The sequence below is a fragment of the Zonotrichia leucophrys genome, chromosome 10, assembly GCF_028769735.1.
Source record: "Zonotrichia leucophrys gambelii isolate GWCS_2022_RI chromosome 10, RI_Zleu_2.0, whole genome shotgun sequence".
Taxonomy (NCBI): Eukaryota; Metazoa; Chordata; class Aves; order Passeriformes; family Passerellidae; genus Zonotrichia; species Zonotrichia leucophrys.
This window is the reverse complement of record NC_088180.1, coordinates 964,207-984,325: the sequence shown is the minus strand read 5'-3', so window position 1 is coordinate 984,325 and position 20,119 is coordinate 964,207. Positions and strand designations below refer to the sequence as shown.

At 43.4% G+C, this 20,119-nt stretch overlaps 1 protein-coding gene across 2 annotated transcripts in view; it reads left to right on the top strand.

The window, feature by feature from the left end:
• The window catches only part of RORA (RAR related orphan receptor A), a 357,103-nt gene that overhangs the window by 67,621 nt on the left and 269,363 nt on the right, over positions 1–20,119 (top strand). The gene's annotated exons all lie outside the window — the stretch shown is intronic.

Below are 20,119 nucleotides of genomic sequence, written 5' to 3'. Positions count from 1 at the left end.
TACTTTTTTTCCCCAGTGTCATCCTTAACACACCTTTTTTATTTTTTTTTATCAGCAGAAGTCTGAACAGCTGAAATGGAATCACAGTTTGAGCCTGCTTGGTCTGTAACTCACACCTGATTCCATTTCTTTTACCTTGGCCAGCACATCTTCTTTTCTATGGTTTGTCTTGCCAGTCCCTCTTCTCTGCCTTCTCTTGTTTCTTCTGGTTGTTTGTTTCTCTTTTTTCCCTCTTAGTGCTGTGTACTTTCCAGAAGAGCTGCATCCATGTGTGTCACCAGCATAGAGAGAGGAACATAACTGTGATAAGGCAGAAAGAAAAAGAAAACCAGAGTGCTTCTACAGGAGACCTTGGTGTTTATTCTACAGGAATGATGGTTGTCAGGATAAAGGGTAAATGAGAGCCAGGCAAAGAGAGGGAGGGATCTGGGCAGCCAGGGCTGTGTAATGGCACTGGGGCCACAGAGGGAGCAGTGCCCAGTGCAAGCCTGGGGCAGGACTGATCTTCTTTGTGATGAGAAGTGGAGACCTCTGTGAGATGGGCAGAACAGGAGATCTCAGGTTTTCTACCGTGTGTAAGGAGTTGCTGTGGCTTCCTGCGCCCTCCCAGACAGGAGAGTGCTCCATTCTGGATGAAAGGCTGTGGAAGAGCTCTCAAGACCTTGCCACAAGTTGACACCAAGACAAATGACACCAAATGACACCAAGACTTTCTCAGAGCTGGTAATGGGCAGGTTGTTCAGCCTGAGGTTCAAGTCCTTGTCTTCGTGGGACCTTTGGGACAACAGTGAGCTTCACCAAAAACAGTTTGCCAGGAATCCAAGATATTTGGATTTTACATGTTTGCTTTTTTTATTATGCCAGATTTCATGCTAAAGTAGGAATAAATGTTGTTATGTGAACAGGAAAGCTTGACTGCCTACTTTGTATTTGTTCTAGGTTCCTAAGTCACCCTCTTTAAGCCAACCTATTTTACCTGAAATTCAGTCTATCATGTATGAGAAAAAGCAGAAGTGTGGTATTTGGACTTGACTTAAGCATTTTTGATTCCTTCTCACCTGACTGGTACACATCAGCCAGCTTGGTCAGCATGTTTGCCTAGGAGCAGCCTTTAATTTGCAAATTCATGGCTGTCCATGTGTCCTGAATGTGCATTCACTGGGACCTCATCCCTGAGTGCTGCCTTGTGATGGTGCTCACACCCATCAGTGCTGTACTCAAGTGCAGGAGCACCAGGAGCTGGACCCTGCTGCAGCTGGGGGACCATGGGCTCTTTCAGGCTTCATCTGTGACCTGGTCACCAGGTGCTGGAGGTGGAACAGAGCTCAGAGGCTGCCAGGCTGTTTCCCTGCTGCTGCAGGACACAGCTTGGTGTGCCCTGGGCGCTGGGTGTGTTTGCCCCGCTCACCTGGCACTGTGTGAGGCTCTGGGCACGTTACAGAGTTTGTGGCACAGTGTTGGATACAGCCTGGCAAATTCTGCCTGTGTCATCTGCTGGCTGCTCTATTCCAGTGGTCTGTGAGTGCTGGCAAAACCTCCTTGCAGGAAAGGGAGGAGAGGTAGAGAGTTCTAGATCTGGAGTTTTTCAAAGCGTCGCCGCGCGAAGGCGAGCGATGGTTTCATCAGCGCTGTGCACATAACCTGGTTTATGGCTCTAAATTGCTTTCTGCAGGGCTCAGGATAAAAGGCCGGAAGAGCTTTTCAGCAAGGGTTCCTGAGCTTGATGTGCAGGGCTGACTGGAAAAAAGAACAGAATTTTGTGTTTGAAATGGTTGACAGAAAAAAATAAAGCCCTCGCAAACCTCTCTGCTGCAAAGAGAAATACGGCATGTGGCGATTGACAGATTTACGTATCCAGATAAAATCTTCCACTTTTCCAAAAGCAGAACTTTCTCTTTATGCAATGTTAGTTTCAAAGCTCCCAGCTCCTGCTGTGCCTAATGGCAGGTATGTTTCCAGCGACTTCCTTTTCATGCCTGAAAATGGGATCATTCTCAGGTCTCCTCATTGTCATCTGGTAGCTATTCCCTTTCACTAATTTCCCCAAATGAGTTGTGGCCCACTCCGAAGGCTACAGGATTCATTAGAGTGAAGAATAATAAGAATGTCCTTGGTGTTTGAACAGGAAGAAAAGATCCCAAAGGCTGCCAGAGATAAAGATCACCCACTGAAAGGATAAAAATGAACAATGCTTCTTGCAGGGAACCTAAAAATACAATACTTGACTCTCACACAGGGTTTAGTTACTGAAATAACAACTGGATTGTTCAGTCTCAGGATTATTTTGGTCTCAAGGAAGTATTAAGTCTTACAAGTTAAAACAAAATGCACATCAGGGAAAACATAGGTTCAAGTCTAAACCATACCCAGTATTCTGGGGTTAGCCCAGGTTTATGCATGTCAAGGTACAAGGCTGGAGTTCAGAAGATCCCTTTTCAGTGCTTAACTCTTCAGCAAACTTCTGGAGTAGCTTTGGGTTGGCTGGTTGATGTTTTTATGCCTGTGGGCTGTTGGCAAGTTTTTTGGATGCCAAATGGAAGTGACCATGAGTTTCTGCCTGGGAAAGTGGGCAGTGGGTGGGCTTGGCTGCTGTGTTATTTTGAGTTCTCTGTTGTCAATAAGACACAGCAAACCAAGCTGAGTGCACTGGGAAGTTTGTGACATTTGTCAGGCCGATTACTGTTGCCTTTAAGCAGAGTATTTATTATGTGAATGTCTGCTTCAGTCCCTTGCTGAGTGGTAGTTCTGCATTAATAATTAAATTTTCCTTTCTCTACTGCAACATGGATATGTATGCAGAGTCTATGCACACATATGTAAAAATGACATTTAGCAGTGGATCCTGCCTAATACAGTTCAGTTTTTAAGACCCTGTAAAGAGGCACAGCTCTCCATTTATTTTTCTGTGTATAGAAACACACCAATTCCTGTTGTGCCAGTGTTTCTGAGTCCTGCTTCAGATCATAGAGCTGGAGGAGAAAGAGGAAAAGAGACAGCTTTTACAACTGCAGTCACTGCAACTAATTGTTCCTACTAGGTAAGGATGCATTCCTTTTACTGGCTCTCTGATGATGGCTTTTTGTTTCTAGCTACAAGCAAATCTAATTTGCAAATGAAAAATTTCATTATAGCAGAAGTTGCCTGCAAGGGAATTAAAGGAGGCACATTCAAAAGAATTCACCAGATTGTAAAAATGCTTCTTAAAGAATGGATTTACGACCCCAATTCACAATTAAAGTGGCAATTGCTTTTAAGTGGTGCCTATTACTTTTAAAAGGTTAAATATCCTGACAATAGAATTTTAAGGGAATAAGGCAGCTTAAGTGAGCAAAACCTGTGGTAGGTAATTGGCAAAGCTCTTTTAATATTTTTTGTTTGCTATCCAAGAGCTATTCACGATGCCACTGTAACAGTATGTTGTTGCTACAACAGAGCTGACAGTTTTCTGAGATGAAAAGGAAGAGAATGGAATTAATCACACAAACTTCATCATCCAGTCTGGCATAACTGAAAGTGAGTTCTGCTACACTTGAACTATTTTAAATAACTTCATGTTTTATTAATACAGTTTTTTTCCTGTTAACCTCTTCAGCGCTTTCTGTCCAGAGCTCCCCTGTGATTTCTTGTCCTTTGCAAGGCTGTGCCCTGGTCTCTGGCTTTGTGCCCACGAGAGCAGTGCTGGCAGTGCCACACTGTCACGTCACACACGGAGTGGGGCAGTGCCAGAGCTGGGGCTCCTGGCTGGGGTGGAGGTGCTGCTGCTGCCCCTCGGGTGTGCAGCATCCCTGCTGTTCTACTGCCCACCAGCAGCCAGAGTGTTTGCACACCTCTTGTCTTCTGGCCACAGAATGGCTGAGAGAAATAGCAAGCTGTAACTGCTTTGTGCTGTGGTGTCTATTTTAACCTTCATTCCAGAAAAAACTGAGATCCATGCAGAAGAGGCAGATGATTGAGAAACATTTATCATCTTAAAAATACAGTATGTTTTAGCCATTTCTTACATTTGAGGTAAATGTGACTATGTAGAAATAAGCTTGTGGTTGTGTTTGAAGGCACTGGCAGCATTCTTGTTCAGAAGAGACAGAATAATTTTCAAAATATTTTATTCTTGCTTAGTATCCAGGTGTTCTGACACTGTCTGCTTTGTTTGACGTTGTGCAGAAAGTGCCTAGCAGATCTCATGAGTCCTGTGTCCCTTGAGAGGGAAGAAAAGAGAGAGAGTACAAGGGATAAAAACTTGCTTGGATTTTAACTTGGACATCCATTATGGTTTTTCACTATTTTTTACCTCTTCTGTTACATACTTAGAGGCTTTTTTTGTGTCCATTGTTGGCATAAGGTTTTCTGAGGTAAGGAATGGTGTCCTCTTTTTCTTTTTTAATTCAGTGAGTTATCATTGGACCTGTAAATGCTACAGTTTGGCAATATTTTGATATGTTGGCCTCTTTGAGAGTGAAGGCAAAGTGTTTGCAGAAAGATAGCATTGGTGGCTTCCAAGGAAATTACCCAAGCTCAAATCTTGTACATATTTAATGTCCAGCCATGAATGTCTGTGCAGAGGGCACAAAATGCTGGTTTTGCATTAGCTTGTACCTCACACTTCCCTCAAAGGATCACTTTGATTCCTTTCGCTGTCTCTCCATTGGAGTTGCAAATTGCATCCACTGTGATGTAACCTTGGTATGTTGGATATTTGCCCTGCACCTATTATGAATTTATATTTCCATCTGGAGTTTGGGTTCGCACAGGGAGACAGTGAGGCTGGATCGGTGCAGTCAGGGAGGAGTGGGGCACCCCAAAACCCTGAGCCCTTAGCTTGGGGTGTGTGGGGTGCACCTTGAACCAAGGAGCCTCTCACAGCTGTGCCTTGCTGGCTTTTGCAGGGTTTGGCATTACTTCTGTGTCTCAGGAACACAAAATAAATGCAGAAAGAGGAAATGGGTGTTTGAAATATTCTGTCGAGAAAGTCAAATGTTCAGCTGCTGCACTTCTTGCAAACAGATGCACATCTGCTCCTCTACCTGTGAGATGGAGTCTGTAATGACGTGATGATTTTGTCTGATTACAGTGTGTGAAAGTGTATCATTGTTCTGAGAAATTTTTACCTTTAGTTAATCTTCTACAGGTTAAGAAAAGATTCATTTTAGAAAGGTTTCAGACTTACTGTAAGTTTTAGTTTAGTTAAAAATCCTATCCCATTTTTTAGGTAGTATATTCCTTTAAAGAAGAGAATGTGGAGTTGTGGTAAATTGCTTTAAGCTAGAAACTACTTTTATGCACATTGCATTTCTGTAGCCTGATACAGAGCTTTCTGAAAAGACTGAGAGCAAAGTGCTGGTGCTTGGCACTGTCCTAGAACAGTCAGGAGGCACAGATCTGGTGTCTCCTCTTGAAAAATCCCAGTTTTACAAGAGCTCTGTTCTAGGCTAACGTTGTACCTTAGTTAATGTGAAATTGCAGCAGCAAAGGCTTGAGAGCCTACAAGGAGAGTGCAGTTGAACTGTCTGCACTCACAGTTACTGTGCTGGCACTGCCTTCTAGGACCTGCTTTAATGAAAACAAGTATTCTTTATTCACAGATTATATTTCAAGAACTGTGGTTTGGGTTTTGGCACTGAGATTTCATGGTGTGTATGTGGTCTGAGGGAGCTCACTTATGAGGAACCAGGGAAGATATTTAACCTGACCTTATGTAAACCTCTGTCACGTGCCATAGGTGTGACCATGGGCCGAGCTGGGACAGCAAACTTTTTAAATGAATATTTAGAAAAACTCAGCTGATTTCCAGACACTGAAATCTGCTGGATTTCAGCACTGGCATGTTCCTTAGCTGGAAAGCTGAACCTGACCTCCTCTCTCCTCTTGCCTTTGAGCTGCACTTCTCCAGTCAGCGACTGTTCCCAGTGCCACTGTCGCTTTGGCTTTTCTTGACTGTCTTTTTGCTCATTTATCTTATTATAGTGCTTTAAGTATGACTAGTCAATTTGCCTCTTTGTGTGATGTGGAAATGTTTCATCTCTGCTTTACAAACACTGACAGTGCTTTTTGGCACAGGCATTGCCAGCCAGGCTATTTTTTTTTTTTTCAGACTCTTAGAGGCAGCGAAGTTTTGAAACAAAAGTTTTCTTTTTTCATAGGCTCTGAACTTTCAGATTACAAATCACTTTCTCCATGCTAATAAGCTTAGATAAGCAGAGTACATGTTAACACTGTTGTGCAGATGGGGGAACTGCGATACAGGAACATTAAGAAACTTGCTTGAGGAAGTCTGTGGGAGCTGACCTTATTCTGCGAGAGACCCACGCACCATCCTTTTCCTTGTCAGATTCTTTCTTTTTACTCAAGCCCCTCCCTCCAAGGAGTGGTTGGTCCACAGAAAGCTCTTTTGGATTCTGTCTATGTGTCTATATTTACCTACAGCTATGATAATTTATTACAGCATGGCTTGCATTCCGCGTGGGGCTGCAGTGCTCAGTCAGTCACAGTGTTTGCCAGTTTTAGCAGGCAGGGGCTGCTTTGCTGCTGATCTGGCAGGGCTGCAGTCGGAGGCAACTGCAGCAGGAAGAGAGTTCTGCAAAAAGTACAGTGCCTGTGTGCTGGGGAGCTGACTTGCATAAAGAAAGTGTTCCTTCACCTCAAGTACCCTGCAGGTCGTGAGCCTGCCTGTGCTGAGCTGCACACTCTGTCCTCATCCTTAAATAAGAATCTCCAGTGTTTGCCACAGAGGAGAAATGGGTGTTATTCCTCTCCTGCAGGAGTGGATGTATGGAGTTAAACAGTATAGGGAACTAGACATTTACTATTACCATGGCAACTTCAGATGATGATTTATTAAGCCATATTTTTTTCCACAGTGGAAACTATGCATTTTTGTTGGTTTGAGCTCTCCAGAGACTGTGCCTTGCCACTCCCTAACATGTCCTTTTCTCCCATCCAATTCTTTGCCTCTCCTTGCTGAAATTAAAGAAAAATGGAAATGTGTTTGTAGCAGCCTTTTTGTCAGTCAGCAAAAGCTTGGTACAGTTGATGGCTTTGGTAATAAATACACTGCTGGTTACCACCTTGGGCTGGGACACAATTCCAGTGAGTGCCATAGCAAAGGCAGCAGAAGGGAGAGGGCTTCTCGAGGGGTAACAGAGCACAAGGTCCTGCAGAAGGGCTGGCTGGGCTCTGTTATTGCTCTTTCGTTCCTCTGTGACTGTCCTTCCTGCCCTTCACCCTGCCCTGGTTGTTTCCATAGCCACCCCAGTGGTGCCAGCCCTGTGCCAGTGCTGGTGCCCCCGTGCCAGGGCTCTGGGAGCTGCTTTGGCACCCGTCACCTCTCTGCTGGTGCAGCTCAGTGGAACTCAGCAGCTTTGGCTGAATCTGCCACTTGTGTAGTGTCTAAGGTGCCTCAGGGGCTGGTGTGCCCCTGGTGGCATTGCCAGCCCTGAGGTGTGCCATTGTGGAGCAGGGCAGGGGGCTCTGTGTGCCCAGGGCCCTGCAGGACAGCACGGACAGACAGCTCTGGAGTGCCAGCTCCACACAGCCCTGAGCAAGGCTCCAGATGCAAATGCAGGCAACTGGATAAATTATTCATTTTTGAGCTGCACAGGCATAGTTTGAAAATCTTGAGGATGATGGTAACCAGTCCAAGCAAACAAAATGAATGGGGCTGTTTCTGAGTATAGAATCACAAAATCCATCTTTGGAGCAGAAAAGCTCTCTCAAAAATCTGTCATCTTGTCATGCATCTGTCTTTACAAGCAGCTAGTGATTCTTATGGCTCTAACCTCTAACAGCATTAATCCACATGTAATCACTTCTTGTTTCAAGTCCTTGTGTCAGTGGGTTGGGTTTGTATTTGTTTTCATTCTTTGAAGTACAGAAATGTCCTCAGGATTCTTAAATATTGTAGTTGTGATACATCTTGATGTGTAAACTAGTTGTCCCCTACCAGTTTCTGCTGGGTACTTGCCTTTTCCCAGTCAGATTTATTCATGTGGTGCAGTTTCATTATCATTTGGCCATATTTATGGTATTCTTTTTAAACTTGATTAAATCATTCATTATGGACTTCCTAATGTGATAATTATGTAATTATATGTTCATGTATTTCAGTATTGATTGCATAAGTGTATAAATAGCTAATGCACAGCTTTGTTCTTCAATTCATACACCCCTGAGTTAACACCATGAGAAGGAGAATACATCCCTACACTCCTGTGTATATGGAACTTGGATTCTTTCTCTAACTGCTCCCAAGTTATTTAAGCTGGTTTTATGATAGCAAGACCCCCAGCCTTTCTCTGGGGCAGCATTCTGCCTGGTTTTGTCTTTTTCTCCTGGCAAATCTGGACTGCACTCTTCCAGGCAGGGGTACTTTCCTGACTTTTTCTAAAGCATATTATAAAGTACTAGAACATAAATCATAGGAGCACTGGTCAACGTGCTCTAAGCATGTGGATCACAGTCTTGCTAATATTCCTTATTTTAACAACATAAGGATGTCTGTATATAGGGAGTTTCTTGAAGTTGACAGATGTGATTACAGCTCCATGAGTGGTTTTAGGTGTGAAGGAGTGGCTGAGGTACAATGCTGCTTCAGCTGTGATCACATTCCTTTGCATCCTGCAAGTATTAATCCATACTGGTATTATTAAATTGAAGACTTAGGTGTGGAGGAGGAAAATTCCATCTTTTCAAAGTTATAACTGTGTAATAGAAGAAGGGTTCTAAACAACAGAAACTTCACCCTCACATCTCCCCCTAAAACATCATTCTATCATGCTGGACAGAGTTTTTAGGAAACATTTTTCAGTTTCAGCTAAACTGTGCTCCTTGCTATTGTGTGTGCTTGCAGCTGTCATGCAGTTCTATTGTTTGACCTGTGCTGCTGAAATAATTCATCACTTGGAGTTCATTGCCAAAAGACAGTCATATATCTCCCAGCAGCACTCATAAATTTGCCTGCCTTTTGGATTTTCACATAAAACACAAGCAGAAAGTGTGTTTGTTAGTTCTTGCTGTTGCCCCTTAGAAATGAGGTGCAGTAGAGGAGCTAAAATCTGCTCACAGACCAAAGGTGAAAATTCCTGTTGTTGTTGTTTTTAGAAAAGTCAGCCCAGTATATTGCAGTGCTGATACAAAACCCACTCTGCCCAGCTCACCAGCTGCTGCAGGGACACTCTCTGTAATCCACTGCCTGTTGGGCACATCAGAGATTTGATTCTGGCTCCTATTATACATCAGTATATATGCCTGGTGAAAAAAAAATCCGTGCTAAAAGCATCTAGGAAAATGGAGAAGCAGGAAAAGGGACAATTCATTGGCTGCCTTTGCATTTTAAAATCCTTTTCTGCTTGACAACCTGAATGAACTCCCTGGGTAAAAAAGTATCTTTAACAATAACAAAGAGAAATTATTTAAAAAATTAAAATCTTTAATAATAAAAATAAAAGATTAAGGAAAACCCAAATGCCGCAGCCCACAGAGGAGCCCCAGAGGATCCCTGGCTGGATTCACAGCAGGGCAGCTGCAGCCTGGCTGTTGTTATCATGTCAGAGCATCTCCTGGGAATTGCTGCTGCAAACTGAGGTTCCTGGGGAGACTTCAGGTAGCCAGGAAGGAAGAGGGGAGAGAAAAAAAGGAAAAAACTGAAACAAACCCCAGTCCCATAAACAGCTTGTTAGAAGTGGTGGCAGGAAAAAGCCCTGCAAACACAAAAGGCTGTATTTGACACTCCTGCATCTCTGATAGATTTCAGAAGGGAACTTTTATATTGATCTTATCTGACTTTGGTTTAACAGCAGCCAGGCACTTTTGTTGTGTAGATCCATGGATTTTTCTCTCCAGCTGTGGGACTCCCATGGGATTTGGTGGTGTTGGAACTCGTGCTGTGAGCAGCACCTCTGCCCCTGTGCTGCAGGGGCTGACCTCAAAGTGGAGTCTTAGAAAGATGGGTGGCTCTAGCAATATTTCCATGGAACTGGAAAACCACTGGAAGGATTGAGCACAATAAAGGAAATTCACTGCAAAACTGAGAATCTTGTGTCCTAGTGCAGGACCTGCAGGCTTGGGGAGCATCCTCAAGGCCAGCTCTCCCCGTGTGGAGCATCGTGTTTGCAGCAGGTAACAGCCAGGTTAACTCTTGCAGTGCCTTTTGTGTTCCGTGGGTGGCACAGCAGCCTCAGGGCACAAAGCTCCCCCTGGAACTGAGGGTGAAAAGAATAATTCAGGGCTGGGACAAATTTTGCTTTGCATTGGTGACATAATGTGGGATTAATGAACAAACCCTGGGGACTGCTCAGTGCTGCTCTCCACAAGGATATGTTTATATATTATTATAGCTATTCATTATATACATTGTTAATATTTATTAATTAAATATTAATAATAATAATAATTTCTATTATTTATATATATTATTCCTGGTTTGGGATGTGGTTTATCTGGCCATCGTGAGGAGCTGCCCCCTTGGGGATGCTGGGAATTGTCAGACCTGGAGAGGGAGGAGTGTTCTGAGCAAAGCAGGTTTCAGTCACTCCCAGGAATGCAGGAATAGAACATGGTTTGGCAAATACCTGTTCCTAATGGCCACTTTCTCCAGGGCCAGGAGCCCAGCTGAATTAGTTACAGGGAGGCTTTGGAATCCTGCAGATGAAATGATGAAATTCACCACAAGCACCAAGATATTGTCCAGTGTTTGAAGGGGGACAAGAATTTTGCCCCTAATATTTTTACTTTTTGTTCCAATGAGGACTTTTTTAAGAAGTTAGATCAAACTCAGTCATATTAGCATGAGAGCAATTCATGTGAGGTAGGAAAGGTTGATTATAACAAAAGAGAATTATTAATAGGAGAATAATTTACATCAAGGAGATAGTGGGAGTGAAGTGAATTTTGATGTTTTGAAGGTTGATTGGGTAGGTGGGTGTGTTGACAAAAACAAGACAATCATGTCTTCTTCAGGAACTTAACAGGCTTCAAGGATTTAAAATGCAATCTATGAGCTCTGTGGAAAGCACAGAATCATTTTTTGGTAAAAGTCCAGAATATAACTTCAGTGAAGGGCTATCCTTTCAGATCATGCTGTCACCAAAGCATTTTCTTTGAAATAAAATTTTTCTTTTAACATTTCTAGGGTTAGGCACTACAGTTCAGTTTTACTCATCTGTGTAACTTTTCTATAGCTTCCAGAAACCTTCAGGATAATATTCCCAATTTCCAGAAAACATTTTCCCTCTTGCAGAGGCATGTGTTATGGGACAGTCTTTGCTGTGAGTGATGGTGTGTTTCAGTAACAGAAAAATGCAGACAGACTCCTTCACTTTGGTTTTGTTTGGGTTTTTTAGCAAGTAAATCTTAAAATGTATCTGAGCGCTGCATTAAATTGCTAGATACCTCCTAAAGGAGAAAACCAAGGGGCAGCTGAAGGTGTTGATGACTTTTTCTTGGCACCTTTCTCTGTTAGCAAATTTCTAGTCTCTAGACCCTTTTGTAGAGTACTTAAAAAAATTAGCTTGCTATTTGCACAGCATTTTGGGTTTTGGTGATTCCAGTGCCAAATTTAGCAGCAATCAAACAGAAATGTTTCTGCTTTATTGACATGTGTGTCCCTTGCTCTGATCCAGTCCATGGTGTCCCAGAGGCTAAGGAAGCATAAAATCAGGTCAGTTTAGGGTACCTGTTCTCCCTTATTTCTTATCCAATATGCCTCTGTGGGATGTTGTTGCTTTTTTTCCTCAACAAGGAAGCAGTAGATGATTTTCTAGAATAAGAAAGGAAGAGAATTTATTCAGATTGACTCTTTCATTGTATCTTGTACTTTCACTGCATCAAAAATGATCTTTTTGATCTATCTCAGTATTAGAACCTGCTGTGTTTCTTGCTGGGGGATTAGGCCACCTGAAGAACTGATATGTCAGCCAACTGTTTTGGTTTTTAGGAATATTACCTCTATATTACACAGGTTTTGGTTACATAGGTACAATTTTAGGTGTTTCTGGGCACTATCCTGAAAGATACTGAAGATCAAGCCTGCAGGCATATTTTTAAAGGCATGTATTGTGAATATAGAGATGTTATCCATATTTTTACAAAGATGTGGAAACACAAGTCAGCCCCAGTGCCTGGGGAAACCTCCTGGGGTCTCTGAGGTCAGAGAATTGTCACCATTCCCCAGCTGGGGACAGGAATGTGCATGGAAGGTCCCTTTGTTGTGAGCAGGGACAGAGAGGGAACAGCACAGTCGTGTCAGCACTGGAGGCAAATACTGCAAAATGCCCTTTGGTGGTGGCCCCTGCAAGGATAAATGGAACAGTCAGGCTTTCAAAAGCTCAAATAAATAACTGCTGGCACTTGCAGAACACCAGTCCTCCATTTGGGAAATACCACTTGATGACAGAGTTGATGAAAGGTCCTCAGACATCAAACACATCAAGTGCAGCTAAAAAAAGCCATGCTATATATGGTCATTCCTCTCTTTAGGAAGACATTCCTTCTGTTGTTCTCCTTTGCTTATTTTAGTCACCCATTTCATACCTCCTCTGCAACACTTGACCCCTTAAGATAACCAATCTGGGGTGATGATCCATATTTTCTTCAGCAAACTGGGAACCAAGAAGACTCTTGGTGGCTGTGCTAGGAATTCCTGATTGTTTTAATTACTGCTTTGCATCAGAGCACCTTCACCTTCAGGTGACAGATGTGGGTTAAGAGCTTGTGTACTCTCATTTGTAGCATGGTTTCTGACAGAGGAGCCCGTGCAGGGCAGGGTGTGCTCAGCGCTCCCTGGGCTTTGATCTCAAGCCCTTCTTGCTCCCTCCTGCAAGTTCTTTTTCTGTTGCAGCAGTCTGTGCCCTGAATGCAGCTCTGGCTGAACTGCCTCATCTCAGACACACATTCATGGAGAGTCACTGTGAGGTGCTGCAGCACTTTGACAAGGATCAAAACTAGTTTCAACAACATTCAATATTGTCAATTATTTGGAATAATCTTCCTTAATTACTGCTGCTTCATTTCCAGGTAGCACAGAGGGGCAGAATGTGAGATAGGAAGGTAGGAGACACTTGACACAAAAAGCTCTGAGTTGCTTTGCCTGTTTAAGTAAAGGACCTAAAGTAAATAAATGAACTTGCCTAAGAAAAAGAAGTGTTCCAGTGGGAGAAGACTCTGTCAGGCAGAGCAGAGATGTCCTGTGGACAAACAGCTGGCAGCAGTGAGAGCTGTGATGCAATTCTGGTTTGTGCAATGGGACTGGGAGCTGGGAGAGAAGCTCTGTCTCCTTATGTGCCTGTACACCTTGGCAAGACAATCTAAAATAATTGCTGCCATTCAGATAGCCATGTCTTAGGGGGGATGCTGAGGGTAAAGTTCAGGAAGTCAGCCCAGAATATTTGGGGTAGGACAAATGGTTGGGCTTCAGTCACTTGGAGCATCATCTCCCATTTGTCAGTGGGAAAGGTGGGTGTCTGTTTGAGAGTCTGCAGAGAAAGCAAATACTGGGTGCTGAAGGAAATGGGAACCAGTGGCTGAAATAGATGAGTTCAAATCAAGAGTAGGTAAAAATATTCAATTCTAAATCTGGTTAAATATGGGAAGGGATTACTGGGAGGAAGAGCTGCTGCACCATTTCCTGACATCTGCAGCTTCAGCTTGGATGCTTTTCTGTAAGAAAAGTTTTGATCAAAGCCTGTGGGCCCAGGGCTGGGGTTAATGATGGGAAATGCAATGACCTGGGATATGCACAATGTCTTAGGATATGCAAGAATAGATCATCCCACTTGTCTTTTTATAACTTTAGATTCTGTGAATTGATGGATGTCTGCTAGTGATACAGCTTGAATCTCTTTGTACTTTGCCCTAATTCTACAAGTCTTTGTACAAATTTTTCTCATTATAACCTTAAGAATACCTTACACATTATTCTCTCAGTCTGTTAGCTACTATTAGCAGCCCATGTGAATCCAGTCATTGGTGTTGTAAGAATTACTTGGGAAATTCACTTTCTCATGCTGGATTTTGATAAGATGGAGGTAATCTTGACTTTTAATTCTACATTCTTGAAGATAAATGTCGAGACATTCAACTTTTTACATGAGAAAATTATTATAAGTCTCAGTGTTCAGAAAATATAACTCAATGCTTGCATGTTCAGCAGCACAGAGTGCTGTACCTGGCAGCTCTTGAATTTTCTGTTCTTTGAAGATCAGGTATTGGTCCCTCTAAAAAGCCTGGCTACTGCAGGGGAACCATCTGCCTGAATTTGGGGTTGCTGTGGTCACACAATTTTCTGGCTTGTATTTAATGCCACTGTCTATTCATGTTACAGAATATGAAATATTAGATCCAGTGGGTAATTTTTTTAGATCCAGCATTTATGGGAAGCAAGGACAGCTTGTGAGTGTCTTCACAGAATTTCTAATGTGTGAAGTAGTATTTTTATTTTGTTATTTTTTGTTTGATGGAGCGTAACTTATTACTGGCGTGCTTAATACTATTTTGTAAAGTATTTTTGTAAAGAGTTAAAAGGTAATTTGCTCTCTCACGTTTGGAAATTTATTTGCCTTCCTGAATATACATTCTTTCAACACTGTCTCCACACAAATAACCACTCCAGCATAACTTATTGTCTGAGTAATGAGTTGATAAAATTGATTGTGTGTTTGTCTTCTGTGTTTGATTTTGAAATGGTAATGAAATACTGGAGTTGGAACAATGTGAGTTTTTGATCTGTGACAAGTCCTTAGAAATATTAAAAAGAAGAGGACTGAGTGCAGGAAGGGATAAGCTAAAAGATATTCTGATAAAATTCTTGTCTTCTCAAACAGCTTTTCTAAAGAGGGGAAGAATTTCTCTATATTCCAGGCTAAGGAGTGAGTTAAGTCCAGTGATGTTGATTTATAAATTTAAATTCTGGTACAGGCTGTGCAGTAATGCTGGAGATTTGTTGTGTGTCTGTGTTTGAATACATGATCTCTTCCAAAAGCTGCATGGTGAATGAGTTACATGTACCCAAAACTCACTGGAAGTGGAATTGTAACTTCACCAGTGGCTTGAAATCCTACAGGAGCAAAATGATTTGAGTGCTTTTCTTTCTCTGCACCTTTGCACTGGTGTTTACCTCTTTGGTCTGAAGTTGGGAAATAAAAATGGAAGTGCAGGATGGAATTTCTCTTGATGTTGCACAGTGACAGCAGTTTTTGCTGATAGAATTGCAGAAAGAATATTGCAGGTCCAAATACAAGGTCTCTTGATCTTTGATACCAGCTGGTGGAGCATTCCTGCTTCTCTAAACTTTATTTTAGAATAGCTGATAAAATAAATATATATGTCTGGAAAAAAAAACCCATAAAAATAACTTTATTAAATAAAGTATTCTATTAACATGCAATCAAGAAAAAGCTTCTTTTTACCCACAGCCTTCAATTGGAAGTTGTGGAAATAGAAAATCTTTCCATGCCCCCTTTTTTTCTTTTGATTTTATTTATGCAGGCTTCTATTCCTATCTTGCATAGATTGTGGTCAGCTTGGAAGTGTTCTGTAGACTCAGAATCAATCTGTCTGATCCTCTGCTGGGGTGGGACACCTAAATGTGTCTGTGTGGCCACTCAGGAGCTGGAGGGGAGCACAGCTGGGTGCTGCTCATGGGACAGAGTGGCAATTTGGCCAGGGCTGGTGGTCCTGGGCCATGGGAATGGCAGCAGGGCAGCTCCTCATCCCACAGGGATCCCCCCCAAGCAGGCACCTCCCAAAGCAGAGCTGGGGTGAGCAGGGGAGCCCTGCAGAGTGCCAGGGCTGGCTGAGGGCAGCTGCTGAGCCTCAGCCATGCTCAGGTGGCCTGGCAGGTTCAGGTGGTGCCTTCTCAGAGCTGGTGCCTGGAGGGGATCATTGGGGTGGGGACAGAACCTTTGGATCATTGTAGGGGAGTGGGGACAGAACCTTTGGATCATTGCACAGAACCTTTGGGTCACTGCAGGGCACTGGAGTGGGGACAGAACCTTTGGATCATTGCAGGGCACTGGGAGCAGGGACAGAACCTTTGGATCATTGCACAGAACCTTTGGATCACTGCAGGGCACTGGGAGTGGGACAGAACTTTGGATCATTGCCAGAACCTTTGGGTCATTGCAGGGCAGTGGAGTGGGGACAGAACCTTTGGATCATTGCAGGGCATTGGGATGGGGACAGGACCTTTGGGTCACTGCAGGGCACTGGGAGCAGGGACAGAACCTTTGGATCATTGCACAGAACCTTTGGATCACTGCAGGGCACTGGGAGCAGGGACAGAACCTCTCCATCCCTCAGGAGGCAAACTGTGATCCCCAGGGGCTGCAGAGGAGAGGAGGAGCATCTTGAGGAGTGAGTTATTTGTGAGGCAGGTGCTTTGTCTGGGGATCAGGCCCAGCCATGGAGTGCAGGGAGGGCAGGGGGCAGCTGTGTTTGCTGCTGAGGGCTGGGAGCAGGTATGAGATCTGTAAATCACAAAGATGGTGTTAAAGAGTGTGCATGGTAGTTTTTTGGTGCTTTGGTGGGTTTTTTTGTTTTTTGGGTTTGTTTTTTTTTTTCAATCAAATGCTATTTCTGAGCTCCAAGGGCTGACAGCTGTTCTAGTTTTGCTTGGGGATGTTTTCGCAATGTGGATTAATCAATGTTATGAACTGGGTCCATGGGGTTTTGGGAATGTAATTGGTTTCAGATGACACTTTGCTAGTCAATCTGTGAAACAGCCCAATGTTGACACAGCTGAACAATTCCAGCTGTTTCCACTCACCCCTTCTTCTCTCCCTGGATGCACCAGCCTTTTCCCTCTCTCATGTCTCCCTTTTTTTATTGTGACTTTGTAAAGCAAATTTGGAATTGCAGTTTCTGTCATTTGTCCCTGCTTTGGTTTTGTTTCTTCCTGGAATACTTTCAAAATGCATTATTTTAGGTATGTCTGTTGAGGTCCATTTTTATCACTTTGAGCCTAATTGGTAATGCAGGCATTAACTCTTAGGAAGCAAATGTAGATCTTGCTTGAAGGTACCCTTTTTTCAGATAATTGGTACAGATAATTTAAGGAGTTTGAAATACGTTTACACTTGTTGTGCCAACCCCACCTGTTCTTTTTTAAATGGTAACAAGGAATGCAGGTAGCCAAAGGCAGAGTGGAGGGCCCTGCATGGGATGTGCTGCAGGCCCTGCTGCTCTGCCCTGCCTGACAGCCTGGCTTTGCTCAGGCTGATGGCATTTCTGTGCTGGGCATCCAGACCTCAATGACAGGAGAAATAACTTCCCAGAAGGGAGTGGCTCATAAATTTCCCATGCCATTTATACTGATGGAATTAATTATTTTCCTCTTCCCTGCTTTTTTTTGCCCTATTGTGTGATGAGTACAGGTAAACCCTGAATATGTCATGCCACCTGCATCTGGAGTTTTCCATATGGCATCAGTGCCTGTTCTTGGTTTGTGGCAGTACAGAAGAGAGGAGATGCCATGCAGCACCAGGCACGTTCATTTTCCATGGTATTTTTTGTGCTGACTGACTTTGAGGACACTGCAGCAGGGAAGTGTCCCAGGCAGTTGGACATGTGTGTGCCCAGACACCTCCCCACACTGCACAAAGGTGGCCCAAGCCCTGGTGAGGGGCTCTGGCTTTGTTCTGGAAGCCTTTGGCCCCTCTGGAGAGAGGCTGCTGGTGGGTGTTCATAGTGACTGCAATGGGGACAATTTGCTGTTCAGTATTATCTTCCCATTAAGCAGTTGGAGGCTTTTGAAGGATGGATGCTCCCTCTTGTCTGTGTGGCTCCTCTGATGGCAGACTATTCTAAATTAAAACTGATGTGTGAAAAATTCTGTAACAAATCTGCTGTTTTCAGACAGCAGTCAGCTTTGCTAACTTTTTGAAACAGCAGAAAGCACCCACGTGTGTTGAGCCTTGTAAATCATCTCTCTTGTGTTGAAGTAGCCTGGAATGGAATGGCTGATCCTGTACTACTGCTAATGCTTTTCCTACTGAGGACTCTCTCTGCTTACTACATATGGCCTGTTTGGAAAATGGATCTTGAATACATGGTAGGAAAATGGCCCCTCTGTGAGTGTCTGTCTTGGAATTATGTTACACTGAGAAAATTTCAAATTCGTGCAGTGCAGTTTTCAGAGAAATCCCTGATGTCATTAATTCCTGGTTTGTATTTTTTACTATCAATACTATCTTATTTAATACCAATAAGAATATCCCATTCTACAGACTTCATCCTGACAGTGGACCCTGGGAGGTTTTTGCATTTTTTCTGGGGAGGGAGACTTAGAAGGCATAAATTCAGTGCCTAGATCCAAGCAAGCCTCAGAAACCCCATTTGTATGGCAGGACAAAGCTTTTTAGATTTTTCTAGCTTTTTCCATCTTTGTCCCAGAGATTTAGGATTCTGACTAGCAGTTCAAACCAGCATTAAAACCCTCTTGTTGACTGAGAGCTTGTTCAAAACTGTCATGATTTTTGATTCCATAATGTTTAGAATCTGTGAGAAACCCTGGACTCTCTCACAGGACTGTGGCATTCTTTCTTCTGCTTTATTACTGAAGAGCAGTTGTCTCCAAAGATGAAGGCAGACAGCAGTTGGACTTAAAGCAAACATTTAAATGCACTTGCTGCTTGTGTGTGTGACTCAAGGTATACCCCAGTGGTAAACTGGATCTTGCATTTAATCAAATGATATTTCAGGTAAATTGGGATTTTGTCTTTCTCTGCTGTACCAACCCACAGCTAGTTCTTGGTTAAGGCTTGTCCACACAGAATTGAGGAGAGAAAAGGGAAGGCTAATGCTTGTATCAATTCAGAAACAAAATGACACTTTTTCTTTAAACTGAGCAGACATTAAACACATTGAGGACATGTATGCTATTCACTCTAATGTTCTTTTCATCATTCTTCAAACAGCCCTTGGAGGTTTTCTGTTGTACAATTTTTGACAAATCTTTCTTTGTACCCCTCGTTCTCTTTTGTTCTGTTGAGCCACCAAAGGGACCAGGTTCATGGAAAGACACAGGGAATGTGCACAAGCAGGATGGTGTGGAAAGCCTCTCTGTGATGTTGTGGGGCTGCATTATACAAACTTGGAGCTGCCACAAGCCCAGCTTTTCTCAGTGTGCCTCTTGTCTCCCAGTGGAAATTTTGCAGGTGGAAAGGAAGGAATTGGGCTGTGGATTTGCAGATCTGCATGTACCTGAGCAGCAGCACTGCCTGGTGCTGCCTCGGCTCAAGTCCATGCCCATGGATGCAGTGTGGGGTGCAGTGCATGAGCAGGAGGGATCAGAGTGCAGGAGTGTCCTGCTCAGAAATTTGAACATTTGGTAACTTCCCTTTTCTGGAATGGTTTATTGTTACCATGTCAGAATCTAAACAATCTACTAGTTATTAGAGATTTTATTGTATCTTCAGACACATTTCCAGAAGGAAATGTATCTCAAGCCACAGTGCGTTAAGAGATGCTGTGCTTTGTCAGGTTAGTCTCCCTGGCTGTAAAAACCAGAAAGTTAAATTAACTATTCCAGTATTGTGTGTTGCAATCTCTGGCCTGCAATAGAAAAAGCAGGTTCATCAGTAGAACTTACTCTGAGTGTACCTGCTATAAACATGTGGAAATTCCTTCTTTTTCTACAGTGGAATATCCCTGCACTATCATTTTTATTGCTTTGTCCCTCTCTTCCCACAAAATCATTTGGTCATTGAAGCCCCCCTCAAGAAGCTCCTGCAATAGCACAATTTTCCAAAATGGGAAAGATTTCTGAAAAAGTTTCTGTTAACCAGTTCAGAAATTCAGGCAGAGCCCCAGCCTCAGCACAGCAGCAGAGGCAGGTTTAGTCTGGAGGCAGGATGGAGAGCCATTGCCCTGCTGTGCCTCCCTTGGGCTGCTGGAAGAGCTGAAGCTCTGCCCCCTCCACCAGTGCCTGCCCACAGTTGCTGTTCCAGGGCTGGGGAAATGCTTTGCTGGGCCTGTGCTGTCCTGTGTGCTGTGTCAGTGTGGCTGTGAGCAGTGGCCCTGGGGACTGGCCCTGAAGTAATGGCACAGAAAGCATCAATAAAATATTGTGTTAGTGTGCTCTGGTTTGTGTGTCTACAGACATCAGCTTTTAGGAGTGCAGGAGTGATGCTCA